Below are 27107 nucleotides of genomic sequence, written 5' to 3'. Positions count from 1 at the left end.
ACAACTAACACAGAGACAGGAACAATCACCCACGAAATACTCAAAGAATATGGCTGCCTAAATATGGTTCCCAATCAGAGACAACGAAAATCACCTGACTCTGATTGAGAACCACCTCAGGCAGCCCTAGACTATGCTAGACACCCCATAAAACCCCACGACAAAAACGCGATTCTGCGACAATGAGCTCCTCCAAGGAGTGAATGGGAGCCTATTGGGCACTAGCTTAAAAACCCAACATTAGCTAAAATTCTGTAAACAAGAAGTACAACATTACAAATATTTTCCGAGATGTGAGATTATTAACTTGCTATCTGTAGTATCTTATAGCTTTAGAATCGTGACATTAGGTACTTTCGGGGAAAATAGGCACGTTTCTCGAAATATCAACACAGACTTTGAAAATGTATTGCATGACGATTAGCTTAGCAACTGCGCGAAACAGCATGACAATGTGAATGCGATTGATCGAAAGTCTGCTGGGAGGGGCGTTATACAGTGGGGCAAAAAAGTATTTAGTCAGCCACCAATTGTGCAAGTTCTCCCACTTAAAAAGATGAGAGAGGCCTGTAATTTTCACCATAGGTACACTTCAACTACTATCACTGCTACTTCATACCACTGCCTGCTTGAATGCCAGTAACTCAGATATATCTGAAAACATGAAACTACCCAGTTAATCAAAAGAACATCTCTCAAAGAAGCACAAAAACATATAACATTCAGAATGGGTGAACCTTTCCTTTAAGTGTCTGTGTGTCCTATTGCAAACACATGGCAAGGCGAATTTAGCACAGATTAGACCTGATAAATGTAAACAGTTATTCTAATGTTTAATGTATGAGTTCTAGAGATACAGATTTGAATATAAATATAAATATACAAAAATAAATACGTAAATACACACAGTGACAGAAATGAAAGAAAGGCCTTCTAACAGAGAGAGTAACTCAATAACTTGCTTACACATACAGGAATTGTGACACGATTTAGGGGGTTATGAGTCTCTTTTAGGTTTTAATTTGACAACAAACTGTGATCAAGACGAAGATGCTGCCTTCTTTGATTTCTCCACTGTTCTTTCCCTCAGCTTTTCCCTAACAGAGCATGTGTGTGTGGTGTTCTCAGTGCTCCAGCACTGAGAGCCAGGGATACAGACTGAGGTGGTAGAGTCCAGGTATGGTGCAGCTCTCCTGGCCAGAGGCCTGCTCCTCTCATCTATGTCCTCCTCCAGCGCTCAGAGCAGAGCAGCTCCACAGAGTGAGACAAAGGTGAAGGTTAGGGGGGTTAACACAGACCCACACACCCAACCCCCCACCAGTCCCCCCCCCCACCCCGCTCCAGCTGCCCCTCTCCCCATCATCCCACTTCCCTCGCCCCTCTTCCCTGCATCCCTGACACCCGATCCCCGCCTTCAGTCTCAATCTGAAACTAGCTGAAGGTTAACCTTCTTTAAATGATATCTAAAACAAAAGGCATGTGAAGTAAGAGTGGGGGCTTTTGAAATATTTAAAAGGCTTCGGCAGCTAATTCTACGGCTAGCTCAATAACAAAGAATGGTGACACGTGGGAACACAGGACTTCAAATGACGCAACAAGACAGTGGAGACAATTAGCAGGAGACTGCAGACTGTGATCACACATGTGAAACAAAGACACTTGACATTTTGGATTTGATGACATGGAGTCAGTATGGACCGTTCCACTTCAGATCAACACTGAGGGAAAGGTGTTCACATGAACACTCTCAGTCAGTCAGTCCAGCCTTTTCCCCTTCTAGTTATTTACCTGCTAACCACACGTCTCTGTCTCATCACCACTGGGCCACAGGATCACTTTTGTTCTGACAGCCATAGCTCCAGAGGCAGAGAGAATCTCTACCCCTCAGGGCAGAAAAACATAATTAACATTATTATTGTTTGACTTTTTTCTTCGGTAATTCAAAGGAGCCATATTTACATGCCGGAGCTACAGTATTGACTGTATAATTTTCTATAGCGTCCGAATATGTAAATGCACTCTCAAACACTAGAAAAGACATACCCTATGTGCAATTATGTAAATTGTCTTTGGTTATTCATTCATTTATTCACTCTTGTATTCGCTCATGCATTCATTTGCCATATTAGGGGCTGGTAGAGTTGCCCTGAAAGCGTCAGGCTCTCTCCACAGGCTCCTTGGGCAGACAATGGGCAGGCCCTGGACACAAATCCCCCTCTCCAGAATTGTGGGTTAAGTTGACCTGCTCGCTGCAGAGCAGAGCATGTGGAATGTGATATTTTTAAAGAGCCTTGCGCAGCCCTGCACACCGGTATAAAACAGAGGTGAGGGCTGAACAAAGACCAAGACCAACCCACTCATGCCTAGCTAGTTCTATGTCTATAACGTGTTTATAACCTATTGGTGAATTCATATATTTTATATTGAACTTTGATGGAAATCATTTTCAATTCTAAATGACATAACATATCTTGCAGGTAAGGCTTAGTATTAGTCACAATCAAATTACAAATTACTATACAAACTCTTATTATTCATGACAGACAAATACAATCAGAAGTGTGGCGTAGGAAGGAGAAAACAAACAACTTCATAGCAACTTTATAGAATTAGATGAAAACAAAGTTACTGGCCAGGATGTGGCGCAGTGAGTGAATATACTCCTTAGGCAAGTTTGAATAATTCAATATTGTATCTCCCCAATTCATCTCTGACTAAATTCCAAGTGACTAGACGTAAGCTCACAAATATGTTCTCCAAGTCCTCGGATATATGGGCGGGTCATTGTAAAGACGGATTTCCACAAGGGCTGACGCAAAAATGCACATGCCACATGGTTCTGATCAGCTGTCTGACCTATATGAAACCTTCCATCACTAATTATGAACTTGCTCGTGTGCTCAGTATTGAGGCTGACATGCAGAAAAAAATCAAGAAAGCTTAAACAAATAGAGCAGGCAGTGAACAGTATGTGTCATAACTGACCAGTCGCGATGAGACATTTTCACTCCAACACGACAACACGTAATGGAGGGCTCAAGCAGTGACATGCCTATTGAGCTCACAGGTTTACCACAGGGTCTCACTATGATGTCATCTAAGCCAAGTCTATCTGGTCTCCATCTCCTGCTCAGCATATGGTTGGCCAGAAACTCTGTTCATAACATTAGCATAATGACTTATGGAGACTAAAACGAGCAACCTGATCTCAGGGCAATTTGTAGGATTTGGTAAAGTCATCTGCACGTCATTTAGTATGATGTATAATATCATACGGCTTACCCGGGCTTACTATACGAATTGGAGGATGTAACTTATTACACTTCATGGAGGACGTATATTATTATACGTCTTTCTCTGGGACCAGGTTGCTTGTTTCATCTTAACAGCAAAGGAGAATTACAGTGAGAATTAACATTGGTGCTTAGGATAACTAACGACAAAGGTTCGGATCATTTACATAAAAGGGGAATCAGAAGATTCTAGGTTCGTCTCCTGGCTAGCTCAGTTCTTGAAGCGGCAGGTAGCCTAGTGGTTAGAGTGTTGGGCCAGCAACTGAAAGGTTGCTGGTTCAAATCCCCCAGCTGACAAGATAAACATCTGCTGTTCTGACCGTGAACAAGGGTAGGCTGCTGTACATAAGAATTTGTTCCTAACTGCCTTGCCTAGTTTAAAATAACGGTTTAAGGTTAGAATAAAGGTTAGCTAAAATGCTACAGCCGTCCCTGATGCAAACACGCACGTTTGGATTGATAGACAGTTGTGTCATACACCCAGACCAATCTCCTGACTTTCGTTTCTGTTTAAAGTAGACCATTTGTAGGTATCATATGTCTTGGAGGTGCTCAGAACACGTATAGTATGGCTCTGAGGCCAGGCTGCAACGAGGCAGGGTAAATATGTAACAGATACAGGACAGAAAAGTGTGAGTCTACAATGTGCAGTTCTGCTACATAAGCCAAAGCAGGCGTCTGATGAAAAGCTTTTACTGGAGGGTGAGAGGTCCCATTGCGACACCCAGGGTGCATAAGGGACATGTTTTGTGAAGGAACAAAGAGCACAGGAAGGAAATGCAATGAGCAAAGAAAAACATTGTTACACAATGTAGAACAGTACCGGTGGACTCGAATACACCTTCAACTAAATGTAATTATCAGTAGGGGGTAAATACAGTTCAAATCAGATTCATTGTGATAATGAGGAGCATCTTCTTCATCGTCCACATCATCATCATTATCCCCCCCCTCCTCCTAATGTCTTTAGAAAATCATTTGTACTAACACACCTGTTTTATCAACTTCTAGACGATCCCTTGGTGTGTCTGCGTGTGTCTCCAATACTTTATTTTCTAGTACACTTTGTTAAGTATAGTTTCCCCTGTGCATGTGTGCATCCCCTGAACACGCACAGTGAACAACGCATGGAACGGCATGCTCCATGTTTGGGTAAACTGCGTAACAAATTAGGGGGGGAAAAGGCTACAGCTGGAGACACAGAGTAATCTCTCTCCTGGACAATAGCATGTTTTATTATTAATAAAACAGAACAGCATAGGTCCTGGCGGGGTAACCTGCTAAGATGGGGAGCGTGCTCATCGATGATATCAAGGTGACTGAACACACACTGAGCACTGGGCCGGGCGTCAGGAGTCTGCTCCGGCTGCATGGGGCTGGGCTCAAGCTGTGGACTAGGTGCCTGGCTGCATAATTGGGAATGATTAAGCATGGCTCTAGTAGTGAGGTGATCATGAAATTGTTTTTTCAGTCTTGAGGGATGATAGAGAGAATTAAAATGCTCAAACCTGGCAGCTGAAGAGCCTTGTCTTAAACCTCCCATGATTACATTTTTTTTAGTAACAAAGGAAATGCATTTGGAACACATAGGGACAGTTTTAAATCGTAGATTGTTGTAGATAGTAATCGGGATAAATATTTCAATAGCTACTGGACCAGCAGGGTCCAAATGCAGTTTAATAAGTTGTTCACTTTCCTAAAAGTGACAGATATTGAATCACAAAAAAAAACAGCACAGATAAGGAGAAATATGCAGTTGTTCTTAAAATGTCTATGCTTATAAAATAATAGATAGGTAGGAAATGTAGAATATATCACATGTACATTTTTGCATATTCTTACATGCATTCTCAGAAACTCAGAAACAATAACAGCAGCTTCTGCTTCCGGACTATATTAGCAAATGAGTTGTGAGTAAACACACTGACCATAACATTCTAGGCAATTATTATTTTTTTAAATTGGAGATTCCAACTGTGTAAAGACAACTTTAGAAGCCACCAAATTACAGGCAGCATGCAATTCCTTTTGAAATGAGCTGTTCTAACTGGAATCATTAGTTTGGATCTTGAAGCAGAGCTTTTTCCCCTCAATAGCAGCGATTTCGAATCACGACGCAATAACATTTCTGGCATAATCTAAAATGATGCTCATGAAAAAAAGCAGAGTGGCTTGATGTGGCAAAGGAGAACTAGATGTTAGTGATTGTCCAATATTGCTTATGCTCTCATAGATTACTTAATTATCTGTCCGTGCCTACGTTCTGCTCCGTTAACGGTAGGCAATACAGCCTTTACCTCACTTAAGGAATAAATTGTGTTACTCCATCTCTCCCCGTCTCGTAACGAACACACCCACCCACACATAAACACCCCTCCCCTGGTTTTTATCACTGTCTCATATAGATCATTTCATCTGAAATGTGACGACTACTGGGAGAAAGCTCATGAAATAACATAATAACAATTTATTTAATTGTGTTTGGAGGCTTTATTCTCCAGAACCTTTCATTCCCTCTATGTGAAATCAGGGGCTGGGTGCTCATGGCACACACTGAGTTAACGATTTGGAATCATGAGGAGTGCAACTTTTCAGCTAAATTGCTATTGGCTCAGTGGGTAGCATTGTTTTTGAGTAGAGGTTTAAGAGGGAATAAATATGTTAATCATCTAGTCCGTCAGATTGCTCATAGCTGTGTCTGCTGGGAAGCTGAGAGGCTGGGAACATATCAGTATGAGTGACACAGGCCTAAGGATCACACTGAGTGAACAGGTATCAAAGTCACGACTGGGTCAGTGAGGTAGGAATCAGGTCAACAGTGTGTAATAGCTACAGCGTCAGTGCTGGGCTGGGGTCAGGCCTAATAAGGCTAATGGGTACAGAAACATTCAGAGTACTAGGAAGGAATGGGCTAGCCTAAAGGGAATCTGGTCACTGATATGGCAGGTAGTCAGAAGGCAAAGGCACCATCATTTCTCAATGATGACTCCATTAAAGGGGAAATCTGCAGTGGCTACATCCATTTTTGGACTTGTAAATGAATGACATGGACCCATTGATTCTCGAAGAGTATAACTTAGAAATGCCTCACGAGCTTAGTTCAACTGTCGTACCCCACCAGAACCCACAATATAAGCTTGTTTTTACTCCGATGTTTGTAAACGAGGTAAATGTAAATGAACACCAGCCTCAAAACGTGGTTAAAACTATACACTTGATATCATTCCTTGCATCCAGAGTTCTTTCTGGCACCCATCCTTGCATCCATCCCTCAGATGTTTAATGTGACACGGGTGGGGATTTCACTTTGTTATTGTTTCAACTGCTGATTGCCACTTTAAACCATTATCATGATCCAAACCCATACCAAATCGGTGAAGGTATATTGGAATCAACCATATACTGTATATGCTACAGTACAGGTAGGGGGAGAGACACAGACAGCCCAGTAGTGTGACACCGAGAGCAGCCTTAGGAGGCAGGAACCACACCAAACAGGGGCATCGCACAGTACCAGTGACCTCATCATCAGCCGTGTTCTCCACAGAGCTACCAACCACTGTCCTCCTGCTGTGCCACATACAGACCTGTCAGGACAGGAAGCCACTCTGCTCTCATCAGCTCCCACATACAGTACAGCACCGTGTCATCAAAACATGTGCAAACAGTGTATGGTGTTTTCTGGACCTATACGTTTAGTGGGAATATCCTGTATTAATACCGACGTGCATATCTTTGGCCAGTGGATTATTGTCCATTAATCACATTAGCATTTTCTCTCTGACAACAAGGTGAGTTCTTATCCCTGATCTTCAAACTGTGACTGGGAACTATTGATCTGGAGCATGTTGTCATTCAAATGATAATTAGGAGAGGGTGAGAGGTCGGCCTCCAATCCGTTTGAACATCTGGATGAGAGTTCCTCAAGGACAATGGGAGCGGCAGGATGCATGCAGTGTGTTGAGCCCTGCACACACGTCTTTATGTGCCCACGTCCATTATACAAATGATGTAATTAATTCCAACACTCCAGTAGCTCAATCCAACAATCAATGTAGACAAAACACTGGGAAAGGAGCCCAATGCTAGGTTACACGCATGCACGCACGCACACACACACACACACACACACACACACACACACACACACACACACACACACACACACACACACACACACACACTCCAGTGATGGACACCTACCTAAGCCTTAGCAGGGGCTTCCTAGTTCCGTGAGGATGTAAAATACAATGGGTTTTTATATGTAAACTCAGCCTAGAAAGTATTTTAAATATCTGCTGATGTAATAGAGTAAAGTGAAGGAGAAGATTTGGTACCTTTGTGAGGATTTTATTGATTATTCAAAAATATATATTTTGCCAATGTGGTTTGCGAGTGGAGGTGAGTCGTTAAACGAGATATACAACCAAGCTTTGTGACTTACTTTCTGAGTTGTAGCTTAATAAAAACAACTCATTAACATTAAAAACAGGGTAGAATTGTAATCTGGAAAATGACAGTATAACAACACTTCATATTACTCTGTGGTAACTTAGCGTTGGTGTTATCACAGGTTAGGCTTATCTATAATTCAAACTGTATTCTAAGGACATACCAAATGCAAACATTAGCAAACCCAACATATAACGTTCTGAATGTTATAGCAGAGTTCAAATGAATCATTTTATGGAGCCCTGATATTTACAAAAAGATTACAGTAACGTATTAATTTTTACGAATAAATAAAGTTAAACTCCAGGAGTATATTAAACTACTGCATTTATGTTATCAATTATTTCATGAATAATTCCGTTTGCACACTGATAAGGTGCTGACAGCAGAACTTTGAAGGAATCAGCTGAACAAATGGTCTTCAAAATTCTTAAATTGGCTTGTTCTGTTTTATCTGTTTTACTTATGAGCCTGTATGCCAGGCAGCACAAATGCATGCTTGACCATTCAGAACAATGGCTAGTTAATTGTCAGGTAAAATAAAAAAGATTGTGAGGGAAAGAAAACAGATGTCACTTTGGCAAATTTGCAAAAGTACAGATGAACATTAAAAAGACATCTGAGGAAAGAAGTCACTGTTTGCATGTGGCGATTGTCGATTGTCGATCATTTCTGGTCAATTGAACACGGTCCATGTGACCACATAGGGGACCAGGCAAAGGGTGTGGTGGGTCATCGGAAAAGCAAACACCTTATCATGATTTCTGTTAAGCACTTTCTTTTGCATGTTAAACTGTAAATGAACATACGAAACTGTTTTTGACCCACACATGCAAAACATACATGTAAAGTAGTGTGCCTGCAGAGACTGCAGACAAACAATGCAAATATTGCCCCCTTGTGGTGGATGTGAAGTCACAGGTGCTGCTGAAGGACTAGTAAAATATATTAGATACATCTGAGACCGGGATGAAGGCAGACGCCACATAACATATTTTCCAAATAAAAACTAGTCACTCTACTTGTTGATCAAATATGAGGGAATCATATTACATTTCATATAATGTAGTGTTCAATACCATTACAAAGTATATGATATCACACAAATTCAATAATGTTCTAAAACACACACAAACAAAAAAACATATTTGAGAAAAATACAATGGGCCAGAGTAAGAATATTTCAAAATTGAAGTTAAAAAAACAAAGAAAGTGATTCTGGTTGCCTGAAAAGGCCCATAAGATGATTGTGAATGGGAATACATTATTTGTGTCAACTATAACAACAAAACACCTAAGAGTGTAATTAGTGTTGTATCATTCAACTCTCCCATCAACCTCTCTCTCTCTCTCTCTCTCTCTCTCTCTCTCCCATCAACCTCTCTCTCCCTCTCTCTCTCTCTCGCTCTCTCTCTCGTTAGAGTAAATGTCAATGTCACTTAAAGTCACTGCTGTAATTTATTGGCTCCTTAATACTGATGGACAAAGGTCGTCAGCAACGCTGTGAGGTGTTCTATCAGGTTTATCTGTGCGGGTCATTAACCTTGACCTGGTGTAAATGCACCAGAGCTTCCCATTGCACACAGATTGTATGCCCCCAAGAAGTTCTCCTCGCGACAGTCACTCCACTGCCCCATCGCTCAAGTGCTTTAAACTTGCCTTAATTGTCATATGGCAGCCAATGCAGGTTTCTTAATTGATCTGACCTTTCACAGCGCTTTCTAATTTTCGATCCCACTTTCACTGTTCCATCTGGCACTTTAAAACGACATCTGGTTAGCTGTACTTTACCCGGTGATCTCTGTACAGTTATTTTAAAACTTAATGCATGCTTCAACAGATGTTAGTTTTTATAGACGAGGGGCTAAACTGCACTCCGATACAGGCCGTGTCTGCAATACTTCCCTCAGCGATTCAAATATTGACACCAGGAATTACAAGCCTGGCCGCCAGCAAACCCTAATATTATGTTGGCTTCTTCTTTTTCAGCCTATTAGGTAAACATCAATTCAGCTCTGTTTTCGCTCATCATTGCACATAAATAAAACATTAGCCTTTAGTTTATAAAGTGATAAACATTTTTGCAGTGCAGGGTTCGGTTTTACAAATACGACTGTTGTCAGCAAGACGGCAGGCAAATTTGTTGAATAAATAATAAGCAGGCGGACGCGGGGAGAAGATGAGAATGTGTTCACCGTGAAAGTGTGATCAGGTCAACAGGTTAGCACAGACAGCACAGGCAGCACTATCCCTCCTCTGAATGATTTTCTCTACATGTGACACAATAGCATTTTAGCATTTATACTGAAAAATGCAAAGGTGGTATTCATTCACACCAAATGTCTAATAAAAATACATTTGATTATTGTCATTTGTACAGTATAAACGCAACGAAAGGTTGCACACTGTACAGTCTCTCACCAACTGAGCTGTGGGTTCCATTGCATGCTGATATCATTATGGTAACCAAAAATGTAAGTCTGAGTTTTATTCAGATTTTCTCATGGTCTTACATTTCAAGAATCCAGCTTTAAGCTCTCTCTTTTGGTTGAGATGTTTTATCTTATATTGGTTGGTGCGTCTGCTGGTAACAGGGTGATTAACTCTGCCAAGGGCATCCTCAGTTCACTACGTCCACTAGGCATGGCACAGTACGAGGCCCTGATGACTCCCGTTAAATCTGCCACGTCTTCTCCCTCCTTCCCAACTGTCCCCCAAATCAGTCACCAGATGATGAGAAAAGTAGGTCTGTGGATTCTGTGTTCTCGATCTCACATTTTCTTTTGACGTGTTGTCGATTTTTACATCCATGCATGAAAACTTAATTTTCTGCTCTGACATTTTCCAGTAGATCCGTTTCCTATGGCATGGTATTTTTTTATGGGGAAGTGCTTGGAGATGGGTCTACCTGCAGGGTGTTAAATTAATGGCATGTAATTGACTGATTAAATGCTTATTGATTGCGGAGATCCGGATGTTGGCGACACAGTCTATAGATACTCTTACCCTTGCATTTTATTCTGTCCTCTGCTCTGTCCACGAGGCAGCAGAATACACTTACAACATGGGAAGATGATTTCATAGCAGAAAATGTCTAACACCCTTAAATCATGACATTCTGCACTTAATTCTACAGTTGTCTGATTTACTGAGAAGTAATCAAATGTCTAGGGTCAACTTCAGGAAGCACATGCAAACTGACCTGATTCCATAAACAGCTAGCCAATATGTACAATTCTTAAAATCATATGAACAGAATGTGGCCTCTGTTTGATATAGAAATACAGAAGGGCTTTATGTATTTTACTGGGAGACAGGCATTGACATGCTCCAGCCTCAAGGTTAAAGTCTTTGGCTCCCCTGGAACTCTCCAGCCACTGATAGACATGTTGTCCCTCCAGAGCCCATCGAGAGCTCGCCTCAGCCTCAGCCAACCACAGAACATCTGTTCACAAACAGCCCTGACGGAGCCGTCTTGACACCAACCCGCCTGCCGTCCGCACCGCACCGCCCTATTCCCTAGCCAGGGCCAGATGGCGGCCCATGCCCGTGCTGCAGTTATCTACAGTATGCTGCGTCCTCGTCCTGAGCGAATCAAGAAGCAACGTAGCCTGCAGGTACCGCCCCAGGCAGGCCTGTGCCACTCACCGCTGACCACCCTCTGGTGGTTTCCAATGTTCCCTTCTGTCAAAAGACAAATTGTCCAACAGCCTGCTCTTTTATGAATTCACCCTGCGGTCCATTTCTCAAAAGAGGTTAAGGAAAATCCTTGGCCTGAGTGGTTCAACTTTGAGACAGAACTCTGCTCTCTGAAAAGTTGTGAGCCAAAGGAGGAGAGCCAAAGGAGAAGAGCCATGAAGACTAAAAACAGGCATTTATTTTCATTCCATCCACAATGAGTGGTTGTTAATCACATGGCCTCAACTACCTCCGTGCAGCAGACTTGGACAAATGACTTGAAGCGCCTCTGGATTTGCACTACGTTGCCATTATTGGGATGTGTAAGAGAGAGAGCAGTGAGCTGTAAATACTGCACATCAGAGAACAATTTTTTTTCACAAATTACTAGACAATTTACAGGGGCAGTCCTAATTGCTGGAAAATCAAACACAGCCTATTTCCATCTCCTGACAAATATTTATTTTGTGTCGGTTTGGGTAAGTTGAACCTAGAATTTGAGGCGAATAAACACAGACGATGGAGGTTAACCTCTACTCTGACACGGGTCCCGTTCCATCTACTGTGCAACACAGTACGCATCACACTTACTGTCCACACATGCTCTGTAGCTAAAACCAACAACCGCTGCTACTGCAGGTTGCACAAGGATGGACAGGCAATGTGAAAGGCGCTTATAGCATAATGAAGTGCTATTGTCTCACCTATACCACGGTAGTTCACTAAGATAAGTCTAACAGTTTGCAAACATATCAGAAACACATTGTGGCTCTGCTTGCCGATATTTGTCAGGATGTGGGCCTACTGAACATCAGCCCGTGGCACTGAGGTTCAGTGTCGCCGGCCCGTTGGTGCTCTGCCCTTGGCCTGGCCATGGCTCTGGCACTGACCGGGCTGCCTCACAACGGCTTATGACCAAAAAACCACTCCCCTTCCCTCCCTAACCAGAACTGTCTCTGGAGCCTCGCTAGCCGGCTGAAAACATTTGAACTAACATTTACACCAATTACGGAGTTTTATAAACAGCCAAAATCAAGTTCAGCAGTACTTAACAGCACTATTAAAAAGCTACACTGGAACCCTTAACGAGGGGATCGGCCCAAACCTGGTCAGCTGTTGCATCACCAAGACACTGATTCTTGGACAGCGTCCATGAAGTATGAAAGCATCCTGGTCTGTGGTTTCCTGCGCGACACTTAGTCTGTTCACAGTAAAACTGCCTTTCCAGACACGCTATGCAAAAGTGCACTTGACCATGTGTTGTGCTCCGAGAGAGAGAGAGAGAGAGAGAGAGAGAGAGAGAGAGAGGCCAATCTTAAAACAGGAGGCCTCCGCGGTGTAAGATCAACACCAAATTGCACTTGTGTTATTCACTCAGATTGGACTAATTAAAACCCTACTTCACTGAGGGAGCGAGTGTTTCTTGGAGCACTCACATGCTTAATCGTGCAAAGGATTTCTACCTGACTTGGGTATTCCCACCACGGGGATGTGGCCTGACTGCCAATGTGTAACAGTAGACTCTCGGTGTACTGTAGCTAGACCCGCTACCACACGGCCCTGTGGTTCTGGTGCTGCAAGGCTGAGTGTGTTCCTCTGACTGCCCTCCATTCCATCCAGTATGATATCACCGCTCCTGGAGAGTATATCAGGCCAAAGCAGTGTGATCATTAAATGCCCATGCCGCAAATCTTCTTAATTATTATCCTTCCTCTCTATCCTTTTAATGAGAGGACTATCCACAGATAATGCGGGTAATTGGACAATGGGCTTCACTCATTCAATTATTGACCAGTGAATCTGTTAAAGAATGGATGTGCAATACGCATCTCTTTCGCTGGCTCAAGCTCTTGGGTTTAATCTACCTTAGGTAAATCATGAGACAGAGCCCTACTAAGGCTTCTATGTTGATAAACCCACATAGTTAAAAGCTTCTTTATAAGCATTAAAAAAGGGGAATTGATTGGATCACCTTCCAATAGAAGTGACCAAATAGTTACATTGCATCCAGTACAGACATTATACACCAGCTAGTCAGCATACTTCTGAACTGTACTGTATCGATGCTGTTCCTTATATGCACTAACCAAATGTGTCCTCTTCATATAAAGCAAATATACCATTAGGATGATTGAATTTTGTCCAAAAGCTACTGCAATTGAGGCGAGTGCTCTAGCTATTTATCTCAATGACGGCGTCAGCCCCCAAAATGTGGCAAACCAATTCCAGCAGTGGTGTGACAGCCACTGTATCGGATAACGTTAAAGTATCACAGTGAGGCCTGTTGGTCATTGAGTGGCAGAAGAAAAGATGTCAGGGGGGAAACATGGTCACCCTCTGCTTCCGCAAAGGGCTCACTTGGAAAGGAGGTCCTTTTACACCCCCCCCCCCCACAGCTTGATGATGAGTTGGTTATTTGAATCAGGACCGAGTTTGAGAAACCCCACGTTACACCACAAACATGTGGTCCTTCTGATTTTTCAACCAACTTTTACTCCCTGTTCATGGGTGGTTGTAGACAGGTGTTGGCAATGCAAGGATGAAAGATTGTGGCTAAGAGAATCAACATTCCGGTCTCAGGAGAAAAAATATATATATTTATTTTTCCATCTGGACCCCAACTTAATGCTCAATTGACAATGTCACTCCCTGGATGGACGAGTTCTCCAGTCTGAGTGAATTTCCAACCTAAAGGCAAAATCTACAAACCACAGTGAAAGCCTCAGAGAGTGGGAGAATTCCCGCACTGATCATCCAATTTGGCTGATAGCAGTGCATGAAAAAGCACAGGGGAAGAATCTCACAGGAATCCTCCATCACCCAGCAGCTTCAGTGTGAAAACAGCAGCCCTAGCTGCAGACGCAGTGCATTAATCATGAGCAGACAAACACCATGTTGTGTCTGTTAGTAATTGTGAATCTCAACCACACTTAGCCTATAGCTACTCGCAACATGAGCTGATAAACCACTCAATTACCAGTTCAGTATATGGGACGCATCCCTTACAAACACATCCATATGACAGCATTACCAAAGGCTGTTTGTTTGGTGTCAGTAATGGATTGACACAAATTGTATCATGCTGTAAAATAAGTACCTATGCATACGTTAGGTTGACATACTCTAGTATACCTTCGATAGCTTTGCTGGGGAGGTGAGAGGGACACAAGGCTGTGTCATCTGATTCATATGGTAAATAGCAGGGCAAAGAGAGGAAGGGTTTATTCAGCCATGTTTAGTAGTGGGGAGAGAGGTGCTTTAGAGAACGGATCAGACAGAAACATGTGACACTGCTGCTGATACTGCTAAAACACAATGTGCTTTCCAGTGGAAATACTGTGCTCGTGTTAATAACCATTCCCTGCAATATTCACACCTCTAGCTACAATCATTATCATAATTGTTACCAAATACTGTACCCTGACTTTTAATTGCCATATCATTAATTTCCAATTTGAATGAGTTCCTGGCAGAGATGATTTCATTTTCAAATTGACATCCCCACTCGAATGATTTAATATAAACACGCTGATAAAAAAAAATACTAATATCTCAAGGGGCAAATAGTTTGGGCATGGAAATGAGTTTAATGTGGTTAGGAAGCAGACGCAACTGTATCAAGAACCATGCCCTTATGATGTCTCTCCCTCTGTCTTTAATACAAATATGCCCTTCAACTTAAGTGTCATCATGCTTTCCACACTCCAAATAAACCCTGTCTTCTCTCACCCCCTTTTCAAGATAAAATACCAGTCGTTTAAGCGTAATAGTCATTGCCAACAGTATGAAATAATAAACCATTCATTAAATCTGGATACATGTGGTAACTTATTTAATAAAGATTCTAAAAGTCAAATTAATTGCAGTCGTTAGTGCTCGTTTAAAACATATCGATTTAAACATAACAATATGTGCAAATAATGTATCCTGCAACAGTCATCCTCTTCCCTCTCTTGAGCTTTCCTCACACCACATTGTAATCAACAGATTGTTAGACATGCATTTTCTGGGCTCGTGACAAAGCCTGATATATGGGGTTGAAGAGAATGTTCGTAATCCATCCATTGCCGCAATTTATTATCTTATTATAATTGTATACACAAACATTGCAGTGATTTAGGTGACATAGTGGAAAGATGAAATCCGTTTATATTAAAAGGGTTGCTCACCCCTAGGACACATCCCCAGCAACACCTTTCAATGATCAGGCTTTTAACAACATGGTTATTGTTTTATTGATCAGGGTTTTATTGCAGATTTGACACCCATGTTATGTTTTAATCGAACTGCATATCATTTTTAGACACATATTTTACGAGATTATGACTGCAATTAATTTAATATCTATTATTTTTTTCAGTGATTTCAGTCTTAACGAGGTTTGTGGAAGAGTGCTCCATTGGTCTTTGGCCCTGTGTTGTCACTCATGCACTCTCCTGCACGGTGGCGCAGCGCCGTGACCTTAATGGAACGCTACGGAAATGGCCAATCGAGCTACGTCCACACTCCAAGCTCATTGCAGAGCCTCACTCTTTTGTTCAGAGAAGTGATATCGCTATTAAGGAAGCCATTCATGGCCATATAATTCCTCCTTTCTACACTTAAAAGCTCCAAGTTTATGGGGAAATTATACAATTTTAGCCTCTGCTCAAAAGGACTTTGGTAATGTATCATTTTTCAAGCAGTGTACCTAAAAGGAAAGAAATAACCATTTTCTATGAAGAAAAGAACGATTAATATCACACTCTTTTAAGCAACATTGGCTTTACACACAGTAAATCAGCAAAACATCCAGACTCCATATGATGCATTGGCAGCTAAAAGAGGCTAGGGGAAACAGGACATATCTGGGGGTCAAGCTGAAATTACACTCTATATGGAAAGAGAGAAAAGGGGGCCACTGTTAGTCAATACCCTGTATCGGAGTTTCCTTTCCTTCTATCTCTAGAATCTGCTGAACGTGGCACCATTTATCTATCACAATAATTATTAATTAATTGTTCATCTCATCCTCTATAATTGAGGACAGATCTGGAACACCATTAGCTGTGATAATAAAGAGAGCGATACCTCCCGCCCACCTGAGCACACGGGGAAAAGCTTCCTGCTCTGGTTCTTTGTGGCCTTGTCAGCAAATGTATTCTTTTGCACTGAGCAGTAGTTAACAACTTATAGGTTTGTCAAACCAATTTAATTCTTTTTAAATCTTCATAGCAATTATCTTTTTGCATAATCAGTTCCAGGACCTTGGGGGTCTACTGGGTCTTATAACGTCTTTAAAATAATTGTTCAGTGAGTAATTTCAAGTTTTGCGGAAATTGCTTAATAATCAGATATAAAAGTCAATATTTGGCTGGGAAACTAAGTTGTAGATGGGGAGGACTTCATGCACCTCGCAAAATGAAAAAGGGGATTGTAAAAGAAATGTGAAATTGAAATTTCACAAAGTAAGTGCCAATCTTACACACAGATGAGCAGTCTGTTGCACTATATAGCTGAGTGAGTGTGTGTTTCTTTTGTTAACAAAAAGAAAAGAAATCATATGGGTGTTAATGTGTGAGTGAGTAAGGTGTCCAAAACCAGTCTGATCATTTTTTTTGTGATGATTCATTTAGTTGATTACTGTATCGAAGGGTGTATTAATGCCTTAGTTCAATATCATACCATTGTACAGAATGCAATGTCTGATAAAATGTGCAATTCAGGCCTACACACACTAACAGTGGGATCATAATCACATGATGCCGTCAAAGTCATATCAAATCAAAAAGAGCTAATCATGGAATAGAACTATAGGATCTTGAAATATTAGCAGCTGTTAGAGACCTTAACACGGTAGTGTGCAATCTACCTCGAGCGATGAACATTTGAGAGACACGGTATCATACTTTAAAGGGAGGGGGGGGGGGGGTTTAGATTTGTCCCAATTAACCTGGTAATGAGATGTATCTGAGTCTTTATTAATGACGGTAATGAGAGAGATAAATTGACAATGTGTAAAAAACAGTGTTGGCATATCAATGAGACACCAGCCTCAGTGCAGAGAGAACACACTCAGAAGGTATGGTGGGACAAAAGAAGCACAGGCAGGACCAAGGCAGGATCCCTTTAATAGCAAGGACAAATAAAATTAAATACAGGTCTCACCCACTGTTACCCTTGACTCCTAAAGTATATATGAATCACGGCTCGTATTACGGCTTTGACACAGCCACCAGGGTTTCTTTATGAACACTACTTAGGAAGCATCTCATAATGTGCACCAGCTAAACCCAATCATAATCTGTCTTGCGCAATAACAACAAGACAATACTTTACCGAAAGCGTCTGATGTCATATCATCATTACACTAATAGTAAAAGCTTTGGCTAATCTTAGCCCCCACCCAATTAGTCATTTTAAATGGCTTATTGGTGAAAAAGCATCAAAGATCAATTGAAACATTTAGAAGGATGTTGCTACTCTATATCACTTCCAACATTGATTATCTCCGAGGCTCAAATTGGTCTCTAACAATAGTCGTTTCACAGAACGTCCTTAGGGATTTTCAATGATCAAAATGTGACAACATGAGGCAGGCTTTGCTTTCTGTGTAAGATGATATGTAAAAAAAATAAGGAGTGTCTCAAACACAGTTCCCTTTGATTGGCATACAGATGCAATTTGACCTACGGACCTATTGTATATTGTCACAGCAAAATAATCCTACAGCAAATTAATCCTGCAGCAACAGGATTTGAACATTTAGTCCGTAATGTTGTTTGATCGGTAGTTATGGTTTAAGTGGCCAAAAGTAGGCTACATGAAAGTGCAACACGGTTAAAATAATGTATATATATATTGTATTGTTACTGTGTGTTAGTGTGGATTTACAGTGAAGCTTATCTGCATTTCCTGCAGGAAAACGTTCTCAGCATCAAAAGACTGATCAAATTAAGATCCTACACCTGTAGGTGCAATGGGATTGGCCTACAGTAGGTTTTGCCATATTCTAGAGGTACCAATACTGCTCTGTTTTATTATAAAGTTCTACAGAGGAATAAACTAAAATAATGCCAATACTTTTAGTTATAGTGATGATAAGACCTGAGAATACTTTTTTTTTTTACCATAAATACATTTCAATAAGCCAGTGGGGAAAAGTCAGACAGAACAAAGGAATTAACCCAAGTCTTTCATCTCCAAATGCAGATCAACATTTTGAACAAACCTATCACACTCTCATTTGAACACCACCAAACACCTGCTCTGAAATACCAGGATGTTTATTAAGGATAATCATTTTGGCCTCGATAATAAATTAAATAAAGACTATTTGGTTGAGTACAGTACAGTGAAATAAACCGCCTGAAACCATCGTGGAACTTCTGAAATCAGAACAATAGTGCATAAGCCTTAATAGAAGAAATCTATTTAGCCATTTACTGGGTTGAATAACTTCAAGGCTTTTGCAAGGACCCCACGGAGCCTCCCAGAGTCTCTGGTGGGCCCATCGCCTTAGGAAACCCACATATCCTCCACTGAAGACAGAGACAATCCCCAGTTGGTTTCAGTCATATACTGTTATACTCCAAAGAATCAAATTTCCCTCCCCATTCCATATTTCTATGATTTATTTCATTTTGTAAGGTCATTTATCTGCAGTCTTAATTTGGAAACATTGATTTCTCTCCTCAATGTCAGCCTGCAAGAGTTTCCCCCCACACAGTGTCATTTGACTGTCATGGAGGTATTGTAGGCAGGTGTCCTTAGACATGTTCAAGGTGTTGAAGTCATTTGAGACTGGTTCAATTAGAGAAAGATGGCATTATTGAGTACTTAATGAGTTGGGCTGGTACACTCCCTAAAGGTATCGTAAGGTGATGTATGTCTATAGGAAAGCAGGCCTACAGTAAGTGGATCAGTAAAAAAGGTAAGAAAAGATGCCCAGGGCACGGATAGAGTACTAAAGTAATCTCAGTGGTAATGTAAAATCACCCTGTGCATAACTCCTACGAAAACTACACATTTAAATATACTTTCCCTATGCGACATACCTAGATCATTCAAAGTCGGTCAGAAAAGGCTTCTTTGATTTCATGCTTCATTCCCTCTCAAGCAAGGGCCAATTCTCCATGGTGATCCGTGAGGGATTAGCACCTAATCCTGTATGGAAACACTTTAATGTTAGTATTGGAGGTAAAATTCACTACCCAGTTTTTGCACTAAGTAGCATTTCTCCCTCTGCTAGGTACTGATTCATTGATGTCTTTAAACAAATGTCAAGCTGTCAGCTTAAAATACATATTTTCGTCAGTCTCTTGGAATAGGTAATTTGGAGGTAATGCAAATCCTGTTGCCAGGTTTATTCAACTTTAAGACTCCATATACAGTTCTGCAATTATTCAAACAAACAAACTATTGCTCATCCATGAAATGGGTGGTTTACATCATTTATTTACCTGTGAATGATTAATATAGGCTATAGAAGTGACAAAACACGTGAACGTACCCAGCCCAATATAACCAATTTCAAATAAAAGACTGATTTAGAGTTGAATATGACATCAGTTCTTCCATTGTCTTTGTTTCAAGGTGACAGGGAGGCTGGTCTCTTCACCAGACCTGTCTATGACATTTATCCTCCACAGACCTCATTGGACAAGATGCACCTCTGACCCTATGCTATGTTCCACTAACTATGACATTGAGACTGCTGAAGAATCCTACAACCCTGTCCATCCAACTCTTTCTATGAAACACCTGCCATCAGGACCACACAACCACCCCCCTCCCACACACACACGCACACACTCAGAAAGAGAGAAAAAGAGAGAAGAAAGAGAGAGCAGAGAGAAAGAGGGAGAAAAAGAGAGGGAGAGAGAGTAATAAAAAGACATGTTTACTGTTGTAAATAATGTAGTGCATTACAAGGGCCCTGAATCAGTGGGTAAACTGCCACTTAGATGTACTGTAATTTGTATCTGAACTTGATCTCAGACTCAGGCCATCACACACGTCTACATTAAGGAATGCTCTAATGGGTGTCATGTCAGCCATTGCGACTTTTCTGCAGTCTCAGGCCCAAAACACATTTCATATTGAGTACCTTTCCATAAAAGTGAAATTGTATATATTCACCTGCATGATGTATGATTGATGTAGAACAATGATAGATGGAAACCAGCTGTCACAGCCAACTGATGCTGAGGATAACAATAATTACGAATTTGGCATGACATACAATCACATACTGTAGCTTGGTCTTAGTGAAATACTTAAAGTTTCTTCATGTTATATGGTAGCATACAATACTTCAATAGGTTTTAAATGACAAAAGTGTGTGTGTCTGTGTGTTTAAAATATGAGAAAAGCCCTCCCTCTATATTCTCCTCAGGAGTCATATTTACCATTTGTCAATGCCACTGTGTGCTAAACACATGCAAACACAGCAGGGCATCATTTTAAATACAATTTTAATGTCAAGTCTAATTCGTGTAAATTGGTAGGCTTTAATTTACACTAATTAGTGTACATTTGTAAGCTTTAAATTTGAATGCAGCTCAATATCAATGTTTCACTGCAAAGCCCCACTTTGGTACTATTGTTTTGAAGGTCCACGTTGTGATGTGGAAGGGACTGTAAAGTTACTGGAGTACCACATTGTAAATTCACTACAACTCCTACAACATTGTCAAGTTTTCCTTGTTTGGCCTATAATTACAACACCGTTTACAACATTCTAGGATTTCAAATGTCTAGTTGTGATGATTCACTTGCAGTCGCATTCATTTGATCGTCTACCTGTGGCCGAATTTGTGCCTATAGGATAGAGGTTTACTATATGTAACAGGGTTAAAAATGTGCCGTAAGCTCCATAGTTAACTTGAAATGTCGCAGACGGCGCTATCCAATTGGATCCTTTTGTATAGCTCAATTGGTTGGTACATTGTCAAGGAGTGCAGTCAAGTGTGGTTTACGAGCAGAGGATCATTAGTTCTGGAGGAATACTGTTAGCAGCACACTGACGTCGGTTTCACTGGTACCGTGACCCGCATCCACAGTTGGGCTCAGCTCAATGGCCAGGGTCGCTCCCTGTGTAGTGAATTTAGAAGGGGTGATTGTAGTACAGGGACATTGGAGAAAGCAGCAGCACACTGATGTCGGTTTCTTACAATTTCTGTTAGATTAGCTACCCACAGCATTCACAACATTATTAGGTAGCCTAGCAAATAGATTTTCTAATGAAGCAATAAGGCCCGAGGAGGTGTGGTACATGGCCAATATACCACAGCTATGGGCTGTTTGTAGGCACGACGAAGTACCTGGACACAGCCCGTAGCCGTGGTATATTGGCCATATATCACAAACCCCTGAGGTGCCTAATTGCTATTATAAACTGGTTACCAACATAATTAGAGCAGTAAAAATAAATGTATTGTCATACCCGTTGTATACGGTCTGATATACCACGGCTGTCAGCCAATCAACATTCAGGGCTCGAACCACCGAGTTTATACCATGCTATATTTACTTGTGGTTTGAGAAATGCACAGCTCCATTCACTTTGCCTCAGTTTGTTTGGTTTACATGCTACATCATGTTCCTATCTCAGACAACCATTTGGTTTATGAAACTTCACTCAATAGGCTAATTATTTTACGTGGTCTGCTAAATATGATGTATTTTTCCATCATTCAAATGAATTCATTACTTACTTTAGATATGTTAATAGCCAGCTCACTCACATTGGGCGCGTTCCTCTGCCCAGGCATTGCTGACGCATACCAGATCTTACAATACCTGGATAGGTATATTATATATCAGCTAACCTCATCATATGTTATAGCAATCAGGTGCCCGACGGCGATTGCTATAACAACAATGATGTGGCATGCAACCATTGATTGATGCATGCAACGTTTGACTAGGGTAACGTGGCCGTTGTTTCTCGTGCTTCGGACGTCGCTTCCTGGTCATAGCGCAAGGGGATGAGCCGAATTGGGTGACCATTCATACCGAGTTTGGAGGCGCACATTTTTGTGCATGGGTTTAGTTTAGTTTTGAGAATATGTATTGCCATGGACGTTTTGTTCTATGCAGGTTCATTCATGGTGGTATTCCATTTATTATGAGTGTAGCATAATACTCTGCTGAGCTGTGTTTTAGAGAGATTTCACCTCTCTGGAGAAGTAAGTTGGTATAACCCAATCCAAGGACCAACTGGTAATTATGCACGTATGTTTCAGGCCTCCGGGACTATAGGAAGGGGTCTACCTGCCTGCTAGCCAAAGAGCTTGAGCATCAGTCGCTAAGGTCGAGAATATGGTCCATAGATAATGCAGTCATACAACATTCAACCAACCTTAACCTGCTGATATTTATTAGTTCTAGACTTGGATGCCTCCGATGTCTTAAAAACTCCTGTTTCTAATTGCAGGTGGAATTTCAATAACAAGGAAATATTCAGAAAGGTACTGTAATAAATCCATTTTTTGCACTTAGTGAGGAGTTCTCTCGCCATTTTAGCTGCCGGACATCTCACATTTCCCAACTTCTTTGCAGGAACTAGACAGTTCAAAGCGACGTGCAGAAGATGACAGTCGAGTCACAGAACGTGTCATTCAGTGTGACCCAAACAAAGATCTACACACATGCAAGAGGCATTTCTCATTTGGTACACTGACTCACTCGTCCCCATCAGATAGGGCAGCATCAAAGGCACTCTATTTCTGTCTGTCTCTGGCCATCGCTCTGCTGACATCTGCTCTGCTGATGTTGTTGAAGCTCTGTCTCGATTGTGCTTGGTCTCGATTGTTCTCACTCGGTACAGAAAGTACATACAGTGCATTCGGTAAAGTATATATTCAAAAATGGATTAAATCATTTTTTCCCTAATCAATCTACACACAACACCAAATAATGACCAATCAAAAACAGGTTTTTAGAATTTTTGCCAATTTATGAAACATAAAAACCAGACATACCTTATTTACTTAGGTATTCAGATCCTTTGATGTGAGACTCGAAATTGAGCTCAGGGGCATCCTGTTTCCATTGATCATCCTTAAGATGTTTCTACTACTTGATTAGAGTCCATCTGGGGTAAATTCAATTGATTGGACATGATTTGGAAAGGCACAACCTGTCTGTATAAGGTCCCACAGTTGACAGTGCATGTCAGGGCAAAAGCCAAGCCATGAGGTCGAAGGAATTGTCCGCAGAGCTCTGAGACAAGATTGTGTCGAGCCAAGACAAAGCAAGAGTGGCTTCGGTACAAGTCTCTGAATGTCCTTGAGTGGCCCAGCCAGAGCCCGGACTTGAACCTGATCAAACCTCTCTGGAGAGACTTGAAAATAGTTGTGCAGTGTCCAAACTTGTAGCGTCACAACCAAGAAGACTCGGGGCTGAAATCTCTGCCAAAGGTGCTTCAACAAAGTACTGAGGAAAGGGTCTGAATACTTATGTAAATGTAATATTTTTTGTTGTTGTTTTTTATCAATTTGAAAAATCAGTTTTTGCTTGTCATTATGGGGTATTGTGTGCTGATTGATGAAGGGGAAAAAACAATGTAAAACTTTTTAGAATAAGGCTGTAACGTAACAAAATTTGGAAAAAGTCAAAGGGTCTGAATACTTTCCGAATGCACTCTGATTTATGGAGATCCACCTGCAACTGTAATTAGAAGTTTATTAAACAGAAGTCTAGAAGACATATTTTTCCGAAATGTAAGCAAGGTTCATTTTAGGTTGTCAATGAAAGGTTAAGATACGTATTTTACGGACGTTGAAAATAATATGTTACAGACGTTGAAATTAAGTTCATTTTTGGTCCAGAATGAAAGTTTTAACCGCACACACATTCTCAATGAAGTAAGAATTATATCACAATAATAATGTTTTAATCCATGTAATATACAGTTGAAGTCGGAAGTTTTACATACACCTTAGCCAAATATATTTAAACTCAGTTTTTCAAAATTCCTGACACTTAATCCTTTTAACAATTCCGTGTCTCACCACTTTATTTTGATTTATTTCAGCTTTATTTCTTTCATCACATTGTGGGTCAGAAGTTTACTGCCACCCCCGTGCTTCACGGTTTGGATGGTGTTCTTTGGCTTGCAAGCCTCCCCCTTTTCCAACAAACATAACAGTTCTATTTTTGTTTCATCAGACCAGAGGACATTTCTCCAAAAAGTACAATCTTTGTCACCATGTGCAGTTGCAAACCGTAGTCTGGCTTTTTTTATGGCGGTTTTGGGGCAGTGGCTTCTTCCATGCTGGGCGGCCTTTCAGGTCGATATAGGACCCGTGGCGTTATACTTGCGTACTATTGTTTGTACTGATGAAAGTGGTACCTTTAGACATTTGGAAATGTGCTCCCAAGGATGAACCAGACTTGTATAGGTATTCAATTTTCTTTCTGAGGTCTTGTCTAATTTCTTTTGATTTTCCCATGATGTCAAGCAAAGAAGCACAGAGTTTGAAGGTAGGCCTTGAAATACATCCACAGGAACACCACCAATTGACTCAAATTATGTAAATTAGCCTATCAGCAGATTCTAAAGCCATGACATAGTTTTCGGGAATTTTCCAAGCTGTTTAAAGGCACAGTCAAGTTATTGTATGTAAACTTCTGACCCATTGGAATTATGATACAGGGAATTATAAGTGAAATAATCTGTAAACAATTGTTGGAAAAATGACTTGGGTCATGCGCAACGTAGATGTCCTAACCGATTTGCCAAAACTATAGTTTGTTCACAAGAAATTTGTGGAGTGGTTGAAAAATGAGTTTTAATGACTCCAACCTAGGTGTATGTAAACTTCCGACTTCAACTGTAGGTAAGAGGCACAAACTGAAGATTGCAACATATAACATGTATTATATAACATGTATTATTCCTCCCATCTGGTCCTTATGCTAGCTTTTTCAAAAGTTTTAAAACTGGCAAAGATGATGTTCAAAGTTGTCCAACCTAGAGAATAAACCTACAGACCACATCAAATACAGTAACATTCTCAGTAACGGTTACAGAAATATTTTCTTCTTCCTATGACAGCGATATGTGGTTGATTATCTACCTTAGCTTAATGCACTTAATGTATGTCATTCTGGATATGAGTGCCTTCTGAATAACTAAAATGAAAATGATAGACATCTATATTTGGTCCGGACCAGCCTAAATCTGAAACAATTATAGATGTCTATATTTGGGCCAAATCAAGGTTGTTACTGACTAGACCAAATCTCAACCAAACATAGACCATGGACATTGGAAATCAAGAACAGTCCGGAGCACACCATTATACTATGAAACAAAGATAAATGATGTCAAGAATGCTTCGAGAACCCATCCCGGATCCGAGAGAATTGTCATCAACAACGCTGAATAGCATAGCGCCACAGTCAAATAATATTACTAGAAAATATTCATAGTCATGAAATCACAAGTGCAATATAGGAAAACACAGCTTAGCCTTTTGTTAATCAACCTGTCGTCTCAGATTTAGAATTATGCTTTACAGCGAAAGCAATAACGATTGCTCGACAAAACAATAAGTACACCTAGCATCAGGTAACTTGGTCAAGAAAATCAGAAAAGCAATCAAATTAATTGTTTACCTTTGAAGATCTTCGGATGTTTTCACTCACGAGACTCCCAGTTAGACAACAAATGTTCCTTTTGTTCAATAAAGACATTTTTTTATATCCAAATACCTCCGTTAGTTTTATGCGTTATGCCCAGGAATCCACCGGAAAGAGTGGTCACGACAACGCAGACAAAAATTCCAAATTATATCCGTAATGTCAAAAGATATTTATAATCAAGCCTCAGGGTGTTTTTCAAATATCTATTCGATAATATATCAACCGAGACAGTTAGCTTTTCACTAGGACCGGGAGTAACAATGGCCGCCTCTCTCTTTTGCGCACAAATCGCTCTGAGAGCCCCCACCTGTCCACTTACGCAATGTGGTCGTTCACGCTCATTCTTCAAAATAAAAGCCTGAAACTATGTCTAAATGCTGTTGACACCTTAGGGAAGCCATAAGAAAAGGAATCTGGTTGATATCCCTTTCAATGGGCAATAGGGATGCATAGGAACACAGGGGTTTCAAAATAAGTCACTTCCTGATTGGATTTCTCAATATCAGTTCTGTTATACTCACAGACAATATTTTTACAGTTTTGGAAACTTTAGAGTGTTTTCTATCATAATCTGCCAATGATATGTATATTCTAGCATCTGGTCCTGAGAAATAGGCCGTTTACTTTGGGAACGTTATTTTTCCAAACATAAAAATAGTGCCCTCTAGCTTCAAGAGGTTTTAAATTACATTTTGGGCAAAAAGGCTAACTCAGCTCTGTCATTCATTGAATCAGATGACTCATTTATCACAAAACCCACTGATATTGCCCATTACTGTAATGTTTTTTTCATTGGCAAGATTAACAAACTTAGGCATGACATGCCAGCAACCAATGCTGACAATAAACATCCAAGTATAACTGATCAAATTATGAAAGTCACGCGTTGTAATTTTGAATTACGTAAAGTGAGTGTGGAAGAAGTGAAAAGTGATTGTTGTTTATCAACAATGACAAGCCACAGGGGTCTGACAACTTGGATGGAAGATAACTGAGCATAATGGTGGACGATATTTCCACTCCTATTTGCCATATCTTCAATCTAAGCCT

The 27107-nt window shown here is 40.7% G+C and overlaps 2 long non-coding RNA genes across 2 annotated transcripts; one reads left to right on the top strand and one right to left on the bottom strand.

Moving 5' to 3' along the window:
* Positions 1-212: 212 nt before the first annotated feature.
* On the bottom strand, positions 213-20678 carry LOC124020696. The gene is made up of 4 exons (XR_006836130.1): positions 20544-20678; positions 19460-19568; positions 1789-1883; positions 213-1251 (listed from the first exon to the last, which is right to left on the bottom strand). It is a non-coding gene; the product is annotated as an uncharacterized LOC124020696 (long non-coding RNA).
* A 1944-nt stretch (positions 20679-22622) lies between these two features.
* On the top strand, positions 22623-23340 carry LOC124023758. Its single transcript, XR_006836752.1, has 3 exons — positions 22623-22718; positions 22843-22876; positions 22968-23340. It is a non-coding gene; the product is annotated as an uncharacterized LOC124023758 (long non-coding RNA).
* The last annotated feature ends 3767 nt before the right edge of the window (positions 23341-27107 follow it).

This window comes from Oncorhynchus gorbuscha, linkage group LG03 (genome assembly GCF_021184085.1).
Source record: "Oncorhynchus gorbuscha isolate QuinsamMale2020 ecotype Even-year linkage group LG03, OgorEven_v1.0, whole genome shotgun sequence".
NCBI classification, from domain to species: Eukaryota; Metazoa; Chordata; class Actinopteri; order Salmoniformes; family Salmonidae; genus Oncorhynchus; species Oncorhynchus gorbuscha.
Note: the sequence above shows the minus strand (reverse complement) of the source record. Positions and strands in the feature narration are given on the sequence as shown.